The sequence below is a fragment of the Sus scrofa genome, chromosome 3, assembly GCF_000003025.6.
Source record: "Sus scrofa isolate TJ Tabasco breed Duroc chromosome 3, Sscrofa11.1, whole genome shotgun sequence".
NCBI classification, from domain to species: domain Eukaryota; kingdom Metazoa; phylum Chordata; class Mammalia; order Artiodactyla; family Suidae; genus Sus; species Sus scrofa.
The window spans coordinates 28,166,417-28,182,036 of record NC_010445.4 but is presented as its reverse complement, the minus strand read 5'-3'; positions in this window follow the sequence as shown (position 1 = coordinate 28,182,036).

Genomic DNA, 15,620 nt, shown 5'->3' with positions numbered 1-15,620 from the left:
CAGATTGGATGGTTTGGAAGGTCTCTTTTTAGCACCAGCCTCTCTTTTCTCTTCCAGTTACTGTTCATCATGACTATGCATGCACATCTATGCTGAGGAAGGAATATGATGAATAACAACCACAATGACAGAATGTAATAGCTATGGATTTTAGGGTCATACCCTACTGCCTTGAACTATCTCAGGTGTGCTTTAAATAGCTGAGTGACCTAGGCATGAGGAGCAGACACTCTCTTTGCCCTGCCCACAACCCTCTGGCTGAGTGGTACAAGAGCCAGCTGTTAAATTTTCAGGACTTTGGCAAGCCAATTGATATCACACCAGTAACTTAAAATCGGCCATATTTACACCGTACTTACATCACAGAAATAAACAAATATGACAAGTCAGGGTTTCTTTTCCCTTTCATCTGGAGAAGCAGTGTTAAGTATTTGCCACCACACCTCTGCTCTGGTCTTGCTCCATCAGTAGGTGTTGGTCAACTTCCATCTGCTGGTGTACCTGCCTCTCCTTGTCTGAGGGCTTTCTCCAAAGGTGTGGAAGGCTACTCTGTCCTTGCAGAGGGCAGGCTGGACGTGTCTGGGAATTAACACTCTGAGAGCATCCTTCAGCCAATGGCTGACAGGTAGATACCCTGGATCCCTGGCCTCTTGGCTGGGATGTGTGTACTTCTGATGTGTGCACTTCGCATGGACTCATGGTACTTCCCCACTAGATGGTGCTCCATCGATGACAGCTAGAGCTTTCTTGAGACCCCAGGTCTTCTTGGCTCCCTCCTCTTCCTTATCTTACGTCCCCATTTCTAGACAATTATTTTTGCACACCCCCAATCCAACTACTTGTATCAAATCCTTGCTTCGTATCTTCTTCTGTGGGAGCCTAATCTAAGACTGCATGTAACTTCACCTCTCCAGGCCTCAGCCACCCAATGAGAAATGGAGTAATAATAACTGACTCACAGGCAGGTGTGAAGGTTAAATCAGCACAGTGGAAGTGTGAAGCTAACCTTGAGCAGCAGGTGGTGTACTTTGAGGAGCCTGGGGTGTGCTCAGAAAACATGACTGATAGTGCAGAATACACAGTCAGCATTCTGCAAGTGGTCCAGCAGCAGATCCTATGGCTAATCCTACTGGTCGCATCTCCTTCAGTTACATATGACTGAAGCCCACTGCAAGCACACTTAAGCAAACTGGATCCTAGGGCTTACAGAATGGAAGAATTGCTGCATGGGCCAGGGACTCAGTGACATCAAGATGCTTTCTGTGTCCATCCATTTGTCACCTCTGTTGATGTCAGCATCTCTTGGTGACTTGGCCTTATTTCTTCCCACTGCAGAAAAGCTCCTCTAAGGTGGCAGAGAATTAGGAGTGTGTGAGAAAGAAACTTTGCAGCACTAAGCTACTGATATTTGGGGATTTACATGCCACTGCAGCACAGTCATCCTATTCTGACTCATTCATCACCTTCCCTCCATTGTTTGTAATTCTCTTAAGTGTCTTACAAAGCAGATATTTGTATCTCCAGTTATCAGATGGGAAACTGAGGTTCAGAAAGACCGAAAACCTTTCCTAAGATCGCCCCGCTGGTAAGTGGCAAAGCCAAGATTCAAACTCAGTTCTGACTGGTTGTAGAGCCTGCTTTCTTGCCCCACCAACCTGGGGGGTCTTCAAATGAAAATCAGGACGAGAAGATGTGAGATGAGGAAGGTAGAGGACTGATAAATAGGATGACATGGAAGTGAATGGCAGTTCAGCCTACCTCCTGCCAGAACAGCCACTGTGAAATGTAACAGATTACACAATGAATTTTGCGCTTGGGATATTTTCAGATGAACTGTTCCAGAGTGTTTGCTAAACACTCTGGATGTGTCTTCAAAGACCCCCTTCATATTTCATGTAGGCAGGCAGAGCAGGATGATAATGCATGCTAATGCCCCTTCAAGGCGGTCCAGGAGGACTGCTCTTTTGGTCTCTCATTAAAGGTGCATGTGCACTTCTGAGGGAATGATGGCCAGCATCTGGACCAGATGTCACAAGGGCCACAGCTGGGAGGGCCCTCAATCCTTGGCCAACTGGCTTCTTCCCAGTAAGGCTTCTGGGCAAACTTCCCTTGCTCTCAGGATGAAATAAATGCCAGTGTCCCCAGCACGCCTCCCTTCTCATGAGAATGTCCTGCCATTTTGACCCTCTAGTAGGGTCGTGCCTCCACCTGCCATTGATTGATTTGACACCTATGCCTCCTGTCACAGGTGACTGGCCTAGAGGTTGGCACATGACCCAAGTTGGGCCCATCAGGACCCTTCTCTTGGATTTTGACCTGGAATGGGAGAGAGTGTCCTTCTCTCTGGTGGAGGCAATGAGACATGAGCTTGGGGCTTCAGGGAAGCCTATCTCCTGTCTGCAGGAGGGAAGTTCATCTGCTGTAAGAAAGAAAAAACGGAGGCAGAGATGAGAGTGAGTGCTGTTGAAATTCAAGTGCTGTTTTCAGTTACACTGGTATACTCTGCTCTTCCGGTTGCTCTTCCTTATAATCTAATGGTCATGGTTGCAGCCTCTGGAGCCAGACTGTACAGGTTCAAATCCTGGCTCATGGCCTAGGTGCATAACAGTAGTTTTTGTCTTCTGTAAAATGGGATAAATGAGAATACCTATCTCATAGTGTGGTTGTAAGGAATAAAAGATATATGTAAGTGCTTGTATCAGCACCTAGGAGGTATTAAATGCTGCATAAATGTCTCTTCTTCCTCCTCTTCCTCCTCCTCCTCCTAATAATAATAATAATAATTGCAGCTCAGTGTTAAAAAAAACCCAATCAAAAAATGGGCAGAAGATCTAGATAGACATTTCTCCAAAGATGACATAAAGATGCCAAAAAGCACATGAAAAGATGCTCCACATTTCTAATTATTAGAGAAATGCAAATCAAAGCCACAATGAGGTATCACCTCACACTGCTCAGAATAGCCATCATCAAAAAGTCTACAGACAATAAATGCTGGAAAGGGTATGGAGAAAAGGGAACCCTCCTACACTGTTGGTGGGAATGTAAATCGGTCTTGGCCGCTATGGAAAACAGTATGGAGGTTCCTAAGAATAGAACTATCATATGATCCAGCAATCCAACTCCTGGGCATATATCTGGAGAAAACCATAATGTGAAAAGACACATGCACCCCAGTGTTCACTGCAGCACTATTTACAACACAATACTGCAGCCAAGACATGGAAGCAACCTCAATGTCCACTGACAGAGGAATGGATAAAGAAGATGTGGAATACTTGGAATACAATGGAATACTACTCAGCCATAAAAAAGAATGAAATAATGCCATTTGCAGCAACTTGGATGCACCTAGAGATTACCATACTAAATGAAGTAAGTCAAAGACAAATATCACATAGCACTTACATGAGGAATCTAAAAAAATTATCCAAATGTATTTACAAAACAGAAACAGACTTATAGACTTTGAAAACAAATTTATGGTTACCAAAGGGGAAAGGTGTGTGGGGAGGGATAAATTAGGAGTTTGGCATTAACATATGCACACTATTATATATAATATAATCCACAAGGCTACTCTACTCAATATTCTGTAATAACTTATATGGGAAAAAAAATCTGAAAAAGAATGGATATATGTATACATATAACTGAATCACTTTTTTGTACACCTGAAAGTAACACAGCATTGTAAATCAACTATATTTCAGTATACAATAAAAATTAAATTGAAAAATAATAGCAACAATATTATTATTCCTACTACTACTAATTACATATAATAACATTTCTCCCAGATTTGAGACATAATTGACTTACAACACTGTGTAAGTTTAAGCTGTACAAGCTAATTTCATATTCTTTATATTGCAAAATGTTACCACCACATTATTGCTAACACCTCTAGCACATCATATAATTACCATTTCTTTTTTGTGGTGAGAATATTTAAGACCTCTCCTAGAAACTTTCCAGCATATAACACACTATTATTAACTACAGTCACCATGCTGTGCATTAGATCCCCATAACATATTCGTCTTCTAACTAAAAGTTCGTACTCTTTGATCAACATCTCCTGGGAGTGCTGGTGGTGGCTCTGCCTTAAGGAACCCCCACTAGTATCCATGAGGATGTGGTTCCATCCCTGGCCTCATGGAGTGGGTTAAGGATCACGTGTTGCTGTGGCCTAGGCTGATTTGACCCCTAGCCTGGGAACTTCCATATGCAATGGGTGTGGCCCTATAAAGACAAAAAACAAAGCTCCCTATTTCCCCCACCTGCCAGATGCTGGTAACCACAATAATATTATTATATTGAATAATAATATTATTATATTGAATAATAGCACAATAATATGCTATTATGTATAAGTCTATTAATAATATACCACCACTATTATTATACCTAATAATAACACTATAATATAATAATAATAACATTAATAATAATAAATTTCTCAGTACTGTACCAGTAAGTCGGACTTCTATCCCTTCAAACGAAAAAGCAGTGAGGGAATTGAGAGACGAGAGTCCTTCAGGAGTCTGCGCGCCAGACACTGGAACTCATTGGGTGCAGGTTCTGACAGTCAAATACGCTCCACCAATGACCGGAGGGCTGACAGACCTTTGCACAGGAAGTGAGAGCTGGAGCGCAGGGCCTTGAAACAGGAAGGGGCGGGGCTTCTGCCTCAGCTGTGGGAGGGAGGTGAGGCGTCTAGAGGTGGGGGTGGGGTTGAGGGGCTTCGGCTGTGGTAGTTCGAAACCTTGGAGCTTCCCGGGTGAAATTCGGAGCTGGCTCCGTATACATGGGGCGAGGAGGAACCAAGGAAAATGGCAGTCCGCCAGCTGGTAGGTGGAGGTTTTAACAAGCAAGGGAACTTAACGAACGACGATGCCCGAGGATGCCGCAACGTGAGGCGATTTCCACACCTGCCGCCAGAATCTTCAGAGTTTGTAGAGGGGCCTTAACGGGGCTCAGTCAGATGTTCTCCACAACACATAACTCTGTCAAGGCTCTGCCCTTGAAATGGCTCCCAGTGCAGGAATAGCATGTTCCACAAGGACAGGAGCTGGGTGAGGAGCCTCCGTAGCTCAGGTCTGGCTGGTGGGTCACCCCGGGGTCACGTCCTCTCCATGACCTCCTCCAACGCGCTGGAAGCACAGCTTAAGAAGCAGCCTCTGCAGGGCCGAGCTGGCCAAATGCAGCGTAGAGGAGGCGGAAGCTAAAGACTGAACTCCTGGAATTTTTGCTCTGCCTGATTCACTGAACTGTACTCCGTTGTGCTTCTTATTCTGGCTGGAGGCTTCTCTTCAGTTTTTAACACCCGGAGTCACCAGAAGCTACCCATGGCTCCACGAGGGAGAACAGAGTCGAGAGCTGGGGAGCTTGATTCTACTGTACCATTTGGACTCCTGAGTCCTACTATACCTGAACCCAGTTCTGCCCCTGGACCTTGAAACACATGAAACAATGCATTCACTGTTCTCTGAACTGATTCCAGCTGCTTTTCTGTTGCTTTGCAATGGAAAGAGACCTGGCCAATACCACCTCCAAAATCAGCAGGCAAGAGCCAGATGCTGCTGACTATCTTTAAACATTTGCCACAATCCAATACTTAAAAGGAAAAGAAAATCCAGGGCTGGGGACTCTGAGCACATGACCTGGAGAATCACTCTGAACCAAGCAGGAGTGTGGACTGCTGAGCTGCAATCTGAATCCAGGCAGGGCTGGGCCAGGAGGGGAAGGAGGGACCGCAGACTGGCAGTCAGGAATGGCAGTGGCGTAAATCAAGGCTCCGGGACTGGTATGTGTGTTTCCTTGGAGGAGGAAGCATAGAGCAGTCAATGCCTGATGGATGAGAAGGACTCAGCCTGAGTCTGAGGGTCCTGATTGTTCCGGAGTTCGTTTTTTGCAGTGAGGTTCTTGTTGAAAAGGTGGTGGAAAAGAGAAATTTAAAAAAACTAAGGTTTATTTTCCAGTTAGGTTTTGTACTAGCCATGGTTTCATTTGTTGAGCCCCTTCATAGTGCTGGATACTCTGCTTCTTTCACATGTGGTATTTACTCCTTCCAATCAGGACTGTACTATACAACTGTTTATATCAGGTACCAACTCCTGGGTGAACAGCATCCCTTGGAAATGTGCAGTGTGCAACCTTTGCAGCAGTACGGTTCTGTCCTTTTTCCAACAAACTGTAAGTTAGGTGGTGTTATATCCCTGTTTTTTATTTATTTAGTTAGTTAATTTTTTCATTTTTAGGGCCACACCCACGGCATATGGAGGTTCCCAGGCTAGGGGTTGAATCGGAGCTACGCTACCAGCCTATGCTACAGCCACAGCAATGCCAGATCTGAGCTGTGTCTGCAACTACACCGCAGCTCATGGCAATGCCAGACCCTTAACCCACTGAGCAAGACCAGGGGTGGAACCCGCATCCTCATGGATTCTAGTTGGGTTTATTAACCACTGAGCCATGAAGGGAATGCCTCCCTGTTTTTTAATAAATGGGAGACTAGACACAGAGGCATAAGCAAGTTGTGTGAGGTAACATAGCTTGTCGGTGGGAGAATTCTAACCCAAACCCAGGTCAAGATAACTTATTTTCCATTATATCACTTAGCTCCAGGGTAAATTTATTTGCTTCTCATATCTCAAACTTACTTGGACTATGGACCACTGCTATCATGTTATTCATCTTGATACCCCCAGCCCTTAGCACGTATGTGTATCCACTGGACATGTGGCAAGTTCTTGAACTGAACAGGCAATGGATGGAGTGGTAGGGCTCCATGAAGAAAACCACATCCAGGGGCTGGACAGAGGAAAATGAATTTAGAGAAATGGGTGTTTTCTGGTTCCTAGCAGAAATCCAGCAATAGGTTTTGAGGTTTGTGATGAAAGAGCTGATTTTTTTTTTTTTAATCTTTTTAGGGCCACACCCACAGCATATGGAAGTTCCCAGGCTAGGGGTCAAGTCAGAGCTATAGCTGCGGCCTACCTCACAGCCATAGCAACTAGGGATCCAAGCCACATCTACGACCTACACCACGGCTCCCTAACCCACTGAGCAAGGCCAGGGATTGAACTGTGTCCTCATGAATGCTGGTTAGATTTGTTTCCACTGAGCCATGGTGGGAAGTCTGAAAGATCTGATTTCTGAAGACATCACCAAAACCTGAGAACTTTCTGGGAATGTCTGGTGTTTTGATGGAGTGCACAGCCAGCCCACCTGGCTACATAGTAGAGATTTGTTTATCACTGGTGTATCCTTCCCTGTCCCTAAAATACAGTAGGGACTCAACCGTGGCTGTAGGATAGGATTCAAAAAGAATCACACCATTGTTAAGTGCTTCTTTGAGATGCTCAGCTGGGGGAAGATGGGCCTGGTGATTGCAAGTTAACCTGAAGATAGAAAAATCTGGTTGTAAGACACTAAAGGGATTTGCCGTTTCTTTCTGGAATTGGCCTTTAGGTGGGGCTCTGACCTGTACATTGTTTTAAGTAAACTTGAATTAAAAGCAAACATTTAAAAGTTAAAAGAATTTACATTAAAAACCCTGATTTTGAGCTTCTCTTAAAAATCAGAACATGGCCCACATTCCAGTAATCAGCTGGATGTGTGAAGCAGCTGCCCCCTTTAGACAGAGCATGGGCTGTGCAGTTCACCACAATTCTCACTCTACCTATTGTGCTAGGCCCAGACTGCTTCCCTTATTTCTGCTACTAACTGGTCCTTATAGTTGTTTGAGTTTGTGATTCTTATTTTGGAGTCTAGGCTGAAAGACCAGCCATTATTGATTTTTATTAAAGCTTGGTTTTTTTAATCACCTAAAGAAGGAATCACAAAGATTCAGTAGTTTCTCATCCCTTTTTGGAGACGAGGAAACTGTATCCAAATGAAAGTTAAGTCAATTGTCTGGAGTCATATGGCAGCACAGTGCTGGTCCTAGAGAGTCCAGTGTCTTTCTCCTTGTGGACCATGAGAACAGCTCCTGGTGCTCTTTTTGACTTGGCCACCAGGGAACTCAGCCACATTTTCAGATCCAGTTTAGGAACTGACCTTCTAGCCTGTATGTATATCTTTACTCTACCTTCCATCTTGCTCTATTCCTGTCTTTCCCTCTTATTCTAAATTATTCTTCTCTAGTTCCAATTTCAGTTTATATTCTATAATTTTGTCATTAATACTTCTTGAAGTCTATTGTAAGTTCTACATGGATGGTGAGTGAATAAACAAAATGTAATGAATTATAAAAATCCAAGAAGGACCTGAGTCACACACCAAACTTCATGATAAGTGACTCGTCATAGACTCAGGCTGTGCTGCAACCAATTGCCAGGTTTTGTGTTTGTACTTTTTAGCTCTTTGCCAACAATGCATTTTGCTTTCCTGACATTGAAGTGGCCCAGACTGATGGCTACACCGTAGAGTGGCTCTGAGGGGTCGATCTAGTGTCAGGAGGGTGTCGGCAGAGTCTGTCCTCAGACAGGCTTTGGGAGTCAAGTTGGGGTGGGGGCAGCTTCACTAACTGCCTGGCATCTGAGTCTTGGTTAGAGACAGAATTCCAGGCTTTGCTGATTTCTGTTTGTCTCCCATTGTCCCACCAGTGTGGCCATTCCTTCAGAGATCTAGAGAGAAAATTTCCACCCAGGAGTTTCTGGTTTGTTTGATTTTGAACTTGTTCCCTCATATCTCTTTCCTCACCTCACCCCACTGGTCCATGTGTTTTTTTTTTTTTTTTTTTAATGGCTGGACTTGCAGCATATGGAAGTCCCTGAGCCTGCGATTGAATCCAAGCCATGGCTCTGCTGAGCAGCCATGCAATACCAGATTCTTTAACCGATTATACCTGGCCAGGGATCAAATCCTTGCCTCTATAGTAGCCGAGCTGCTGCAGTCAGGTTCTCAATCCACTGTGCCACAGTGGGAAGTCCCCATGGATATTTTTTTAAAAAAACAGTTGTGAGGCAAAATCAAATCCCAATATTCAAAATAGAGGAGCCGTTTTTATTTATTTTAGCTCTTTCAGGGTAAGGAAGGGAACTCACATTTTTGGAGCTTATTCTGTACCAGCCAGTGTGCTGTGTTCTTAGTTTTAGAGCCTTCTTTTTATTTCAGAATAACTTTCAAATGGAATATGCATGGCCTGATCCTGGCTGACTTTTTTTTTTTTTTGGTCTCTTTAGGGTGGTGCTCATGGCATGTAGAGGTTCCCAGGCTAGGGGTCAAATTGAAGCTATAGCTGCCAGCCTGTACCACAGCCACAGCAATACCAGATCCGAGCTGTGTCTGAGACCTACACCACAGCTCATGGCAATGCTGGGTCCTTAACCCACTGAGCAAGACAGGGATCAGACCTGCGTCCTCGTGGATGCTAGTCGGGTTTGTTAACCACTGAGCCATGATGAGAACTCCCTGGCTGACTTCTTTAACTGCCTCTCCCTTCCATGCTTCCTCTAGTCGTACTGGCCTCGCCTAACTCCCCACCTCCATCCACAGCCTCCCAGTACACGCCCAGTTCTTCCAGCCTTTCTGACTTTGCACGTGCCACTCTTAGTATCAGGAAGGCTTGTCCCTCCTGGTCTTTGCTTGGCTGACTCCTTTACACCCCAGGTCTCAGCTGAAATATCCTTTGAGGCCTTCTCTAACTGACATAGATGATTATCTTTTTTTTTTTTTTTTCCTTTTTTAGTGCCGTACCCATGGCATATAGAAGGTCCCAGGCTAGGGTCAAATAGGAGCTCAGCTGCCAGCCACAGCCACAGCAATGCAAGATCTGAGCCACATCTGTGGTCTACACCATAGCTCACGGCAACACCATTTCTTAACCCACTGATCAAGGCCAGGGATTGAACCTGCGTCCTCCTGGATACTAGTTGAATTCATTACCGATGAGCCATGGAGGGAACTCCTGAAGTAGATGATGATCTCACAGAAACCTCTTTCTTCCTTATTTTTCAACTCTTTTAATACTTTTTGGACTTGATTTTTTTTTTTAAATGTGTTTCTTTCATTATACCATAAGTCTGTTTCTTCTATTATAAATTTCATGATGTGTGAACTCTTGTGTGTCTTGTGTTCTGTTATGTCCCCAGTTGTCTAGCCCATAGTAGGTTCTTAATAAAAATTTGCTGAATGGACTGAATCCCATTATTTGAGTGTTATCATTATCATAATTATTACAGCTACACTCACCAGGTGCTGACTCTGTGCCAGGCACGAGGTTATTTTTCTATAACTAGTATCTTTATTTACTTCTACAGTGATCCCAGTGGGGTGAATTTATTATCCTTATTCCTCTGAAGAGGAAACTGAGGTTCAGGTCCTTGCTCAGGGCCACCTTTTAATTAGTGATAGAGCTGGAATTCAAACTCAGGTTTTCTAATGCCAAAGCTGGGTTCCCCCCACTCTGCCCCTGAGTTCTTCTCCAGAGGAGGAGCCCTTGTATTGCCGTGGCTTACTGTTTAACATTTACTGAGGCAAGTGAGGCCTGGGGAAGAAGAGCAGAAGGGACAGGTTTACCAGGTAGGAAGCCACTTTTTTTTTTTTTTTGGTTTTTTTTTTTTTTTTTTTTTTTTAGGGCCGCACTTGTGGCATATGGAAAGTCTCAGGCTTGGGGTCCAATCAAAGCTATAGATAGCTGCCGGCCTACACCACAGCCACAGCAACGCCAGATCCGAGCTGCGTCTGTGATCTGTGATGCAGTTTGTGGCAACACTGGATCTGTAACCCACTGAGCAAAGCCAGGGATTGAACCTGCATCATCATAGATACTAGTTGGGTTTTTAACCTGCTGAGCCACAATGGGAACTCCCAGGAAGCCACTTTGGATGTTACCTGGGAAGGTGGATGGGAAGTGGGAGCAGGGAGCTTGTCTGCGTAGCAGTACTTGTAGGGGTACAGAGAGAGGGAGAGAGTGAGGAAGGGAGAGGGAGAGAGAGGGAGGGAGAAAGAGAGACAGAGAATTCTTCTTTTTATAAGGACTCAGTTCCATCCAATTAGGGTCTCATTTAACCTTATATACCTCCTAAAGACCTTTTCTCCAGATACAGTTGCACTGAGGTTAGAGCTTCAGCAGTATGAATTTTGGTGGGGAGATACAATTCAGCCCATAGCAATTCCCCAGAAGGCTTTGGGGCCAGACAAGCATAGCTCCAAATCCTGCCTGGCCCTTTCCTAACAGTTGGACCCTACTTTTCTGGGTCTCAGTTCCCTTCTCTGTGAACTGGAAATACCATGATCCACCCTGCGTGCTTTTCAAGACACTAAGGAAAAGATGTAAATTGTGTGGAAATGCAGTTGTTTTTACTTGTACTACTTATTGTCATTATCTCTATTCTCGAGCAGGCCGACTGTAATTTTTCTCTCTCTCTTCCCACCCTTGAGTTGTTTGAAAGTTATTTTTAAAAGCCTTTGAAATGTCCTTTTCTGTATTTGGCAAAAGCAGAATGGAAACTGATAGCGTTGTCACCGCCGGTGTTCCCCTCCCCCTGGCTGCCTGGCTGGGGGAACAGCTCTGGCCAAACACGGAGGTTTCTGTTGAAGCGGCTTGTTTGTTACTGTGTACATGTATCCTGTAAGACCTGACCAGCTCTCCTTTAAAGCAATTTCTCCTTTTCTTGTTCCTTCTCTTGTCTTGCCAACATCAGGTCCTGTGTGTCACAGCTGGATTCAGAAATCCAGGCAGCAGGAATTGGACCCCAATCTGGCCACTTCCAGCTGAAAAGCCCTCTAGTGGCTTCTTTTTGCCTTAGAATAACATCCAAATTCTTTATCATCTCCAGAGGCCCTCTGTTGGCCTCCTGTCACTCCTTTCTCCTTCACTCAGCCCCTCTCTCTGCTCCTCAAATGCCCTGCATTCTTTCCAGCCCCAGGGCCTTTGCGTGGGCTCTTCTCTCTGCCTGGAATTCTAGTCCCCTCCTTCGTTGACATCTCTGCTCAAGCGTCACCTTCTTAGAGGCCCATCCCTGACCCACCAAGTGAGAACAAATCTCCTTTGTCATAGTTGTGCATAACCTCAGTTAGGATTACCAGAGAAAAACACAGCCCAGTTACGTTTGAATTTTAGATAAACATCAAATAATTTTCTCGTATTATGTGGGACATTCTGTACCCAAACTTATTCATTGTTATCTGAATTTCAGCTTTAACTGTGTGTCCTGTATTTTATTTACTAAATCTGGCAGCTCTACCCTCAAGATCCCGTTGAACAAATGACTGAAGTTCTCAGTACGGAGCCTGGCTCACAGCACGCACTGAGTATATGCTCGCCATCGTCTTCATCCTCCTCCTCCTTCAGTTGCTTCTTGGAAGTCAGTCTCTCTGCTCCCTCTTTCCTCTTTGGAGATGGACAAGAAAATGTTTTCTATCAGCGGGCCATCGCCTGGCTCTTTAGAATAGCATAAAATATTCTCTGCTGCAGCTTTGGAATCCGATTGTGGTGGTGTTTGGCAGGGAGACGCAGTGAGTTATCACAGAGCGTTCCCTCCAGCACTGGGTCATGCAAATATTTATTGCAAGCGTTAAATAATAAATGGAACAGCCTGCCCAATGGTAAATCTGTCATGTTTGGTTTCAGCCAGGAGTTGTGATGCCTCCGGAATTGCTGCCCATTCTGCTGCCTCTGCCTGCCCTCCAGAGGGGCAAGGCAAACAGCCGGCTCTCCGGGGCGGAATCAACGGGCCTGATTAGACACCTGGACGCCAGAGGGGGCGGCGGGGATGCTCAGCCAGGCATGGAAACTGGCAGGTAAGGCCAGGCCACGGCCCAGAAGCCGAGCCGCTAGATGAGATGCTGGGCAGGCCTGGACCAGGCAGCTGTGCTGCCACCGCAGTTCTCAGGGAAGTGGGGCCTCTCATCCATGTCTTGAGTCATCTTCAGTATTTCCCCTGATGCCCATGTCAGCTTCTCTCTGACTGACTGGCCAGAGCTGGCCAGCTTCTCAAAGAGGAGTTAACATTCTGCTGAGTGCTGGGGGGATGAGACAGGAATGGGTGGGTTAGACACTCAGGTGCAGTGATGTTTCCTGAGCCCCTGATGTGGTACATGCCCCCTGCACACAATCTTCCATTTAGCCCTGGCCTTACAATGTGGAGCTCAAACATGTGGGTTCATGAGCCAGAATGATCTGAGTTGGGATCCTCTCTGCACCCACATGTGGTACGACCTTGGGCTAAACCACTTAACCTCCCAGAGCCACAGTTTGTTGAACTGTAAGGTCAGGAATGATGGTTCTACCTCTGGGGGTTGTGCAGCAATGACATGAGATCATGGAGGTGAAGGACTTCCCACTGTGCCTGGGACCTGGTGAGTGGTCACCAAATGCTAACTAATGGTTAATGATGGTCCAGAGAGGAAAATGACTTGCCTGCATGCCCAGACACAGCTGTCCCAGTCAATCACACAAGGTAAGTCACATCCTGGAGTATGGGGTGAACAGTGTTCCAGTTACACAGCCACTGAGTGGTGAAATTAAAGCTCCGGTCTGGAATTTCAGACCCCTGAATAGTGCTCTTTCTCCTACCCCAGACCTGCCCTAGTAGGTTGGGAGTAAGAGAAAGGCCCTAAGCCTTGTAGAATGGTGGGAAGTGCTGCCCATATGCCTGACCCCCACCCTCATAGCTTGGGGTTGGTGGCATCTCAAAGTGGTGAGGGATGATGTTGGAATCTGCCATGGAGCTTTGCAGAGTGGGAGACCACGCAGGATGTGTTTGGCCTTGAATCACTGAGAACCTAACTGGAAGTTGCTTGGACAACAGTGGCAGTTATTGCTTCACAGAAGGTGACCATGTGATTCAAGGGCCTCATACAATGGGCAATCCAGCCTCTTTCCACCGTTCTGCCCTTTTGCCCTCTGCAGCACATGGCTTTTGCCCCCGGGGGTGGTCTTCATGGTCTCAAGATGATACCGAAAGGGGAGAAGAGAGCCTAGCTCTTCCACTTCCTCGTTTTTATGGTCACTGTACCAGAAATCCTCCAGCTGACATCCCCTTGAATCTCATTGGTCAGAACTGCATCATATGCCCTTTCCCAAGCCAGTCACTGGCAAGGGAAATGGAATTACCGTGACTGGCTTGTACAAAGTGTGGTCCCCAGGCCAACCTCATTAGCATTACCTGGGATGAGGTTAGAGCTACAAATTCTAGCCCTCCCCATCCCCTGCTGACCTGCTGAATGAGAAACTCTTGGGGTGGTCCACAATCTATGCTTGAATAATCCTTCTAGGTGCCTCTGATGGACACTAAATTTGAGAACTTCTGGTTTAGACAAGGGATCTTTTCCTCTAAAGACCTAGATGGTACATATTTCAGCCCTATGACGCTATAGTCTCTGTAGCAACTATTCAGCTCTTCTGCTGTGGTATGAAATAGCCATAGATAACACGTAAACAGATGGGCCTAGTTATGGACACTGAGATTTGAATTTCATATAATTTTTATGTGTTAGGAATGTTTCTTAGGCAGCTGTTTCATCTTTCCCCTGAAGACAGTTTTCATTGTTCTGAACAGCCTAAGCATAGTCTGTTCTTATACCTGAAACTCCAGTTTATAATCTCAGTGGTGTCAGAACCTGGAAGGTAACGGTATGTGTGTCCACGACACCATTTCAAGCTTCGTGCACCTTCTTTGTGATCCTCTAAGATGGAAATCCTACTGACATTTTGTAGATGGGTCAACTGACAACTGAGTGTCAAAAGGTTACAGCCCAGCATCTAGAGCTACCTTCCAGCTTCGCAGGCCTGTCATTTTCTGCCAGGTCTCTGGGATACTCCCTGGAGGGTCAGCAATCCATGGTCTGGCTGCTGGCCTCCCTCTTTCCTTAGTAATAATAAAAATACTCATAGTAATAACCACAGTAATAAATACCTACAATGTGACTGAGTGTTCGCTATCTTCCAGATACCATCCTCATCCTAAGCACTATATATACATTACCTGCTTGAACTTATATCCATAATGTAGATGAGGAAACAGGTCCTGGGAGATGAAGTAACTCAGGGTCACCCCCAGTGAGTAGGGGGCTGACCCAGGCTTGAACCCAGGCTGTTCCCAAGCTTGATTAATTACTAGGAGGCCCAATATTAAATCGTTGAAATAAATATATAGAAAACTTTAACTTTGAAAATATACAGAAAACTTTAACTCTGCCATTCTTCCCCTATCCCTCGCTCAAAAAATTTTAAACATGAACATAATGGTTTGGCTTTGCTTTTGTTGCTTTCTGCTTGGCTAACTGAGGTCCAGCACTCCTGTTAAAGAAACATGCCTCCAAAATTTAGAACTACTAAAGCACTACGTAAAGAAGATGATGGCAGGGAAAGGGAAATGCATTGTTGTTTTCCTTTCTAGTATAGAGAAGTGAGAATTGAATTCTCTATGATTTGTCATGAGCCATGGACTGAATTGCATACTCCCCAAAGCCTTAACTTTAATGTGAAGGTATTCGAAGATGGGGCCTTTGGGAGGCCCTGAGAATGGAGCCCCTGTGATGGGATTAGTGCCCTTGTTAAAAGAGGAAGAGGCACCACAGCTCTCTCTGTCTATGATGTGTGAACATCGCAAGAAGGCTGCTGTCTGCAAGGTGGGAATAGAGCTCTCATTGGAACCTGACCATGC